Source organism: Marmota flaviventris, chromosome 1, assembly GCF_047511675.1.
Source record: "Marmota flaviventris isolate mMarFla1 chromosome 1, mMarFla1.hap1, whole genome shotgun sequence".
NCBI lineage: Eukaryota > Metazoa > Chordata > Mammalia > Rodentia > Sciuridae > Marmota > Marmota flaviventris.
In genome coordinates this window covers 176,438,012-176,439,104 of record NC_092498.1, presented here as the reverse complement: position 1 = coordinate 176,439,104, position 1,093 = coordinate 176,438,012, and the positions used below count along the sequence as shown (strand labels likewise).

Below are 1,093 nucleotides of genomic sequence, written 5' to 3'. Positions count from 1 at the left end.
TTTCAAGTTGAAATACTTTATCTTCATTGTCTGATGTTCTATCTTCTAAGTGTTCTACTCTGCTGGTAGTATTCTCAATTGAGTTTTTAAGTTGGTTTATTGCTTCCTGCATTTCTAGGATTTCTGTTTGTTTGTTTTTTATAACCTCTATCTCCCTGTATAGTTGATCTTTTGCTTCTTGGATTTGTTTATGTAATTTATTATTGAAGTGATCTTTCATTGTCTGATTTTGCTGTCTGATGTCTTCCTTGAGACTCCAGATCATCTGAAGCATGTATATCCTGAATTCTTTATCTGACATAAAAATATGGAACACTTCACGAATTTGCGTGTCATCCTTGCGCAGGGGCCATGCTAATCTTCTCTGTATCGTTCCAATTTTAGTTCATGTGCTGCCGAAGCGAGCACTCTTATCATACTTTGTACTCTGATTGTTTCAAGATTCAGTACCTTCCTCAAAAATCACCTCTTGGAAGAGTAAAAATCCATCTAGGGAAATTGTATCAAATGGCTTCACAATGATGTGAAGTATATTGCTAAGGCAATTTTGCCCTTTGATGCCAGCATTCAATAGCATTTCCATGACTTCTAATAGCAATAGTTTTTAAGAACTTGTATTTTCCAACAAGATCTAATGACTTCTAAGTCCACTTACCAAAAAAAAAAAAAAAAAAAAAAGCATTTCTGCTTAGAACAATGTGAAAGAAAATAACAATGATAATGAACTAAAAACTTGATACTTATTCTGAAAATACTGGATTTCATTGCTGATGTAATCTTGATAATATTTGGTAATGCTAAATCAGAAGAATGTGTTTTTTAAACTTTGGGGTTCATCTCTTGTGTTATTCCTATCTCCTATGTGGAATTTTATTTTCTGTGAATACTTGTATACATGAAGCATTTTAACTAGTGAATCCTAAGTGAGTTTCTATTGTGTCACGTTTACTATGACCCTATGGTTATAACATAAAAGGCAAGTCAACCATCATGCAATTATGTCTTAGAATGACAACTCTTTTTTCCATTTTCTTTAACTGAAATAAAAGAGAGACATTAAAAAATTCATCATGTATTTTAATTATTTACTTGG

The 1,093-nt window shown here is 32.0% G+C and overlaps 1 non-coding gene across 1 annotated transcript; it reads right to left on the bottom strand.

Moving 5' to 3' along the window:
- Positions 1-301: 301 nt before the first annotated feature.
- Positions 302-408, bottom strand: LOC139702982 (U6 spliceosomal RNA). Its single transcript, XR_011705537.1, has one exon. It is a non-coding gene; the product is annotated as a U6 spliceosomal RNA (small nuclear RNA).
- Between the last annotated feature and the right edge of the window lie 685 nt (positions 409-1,093).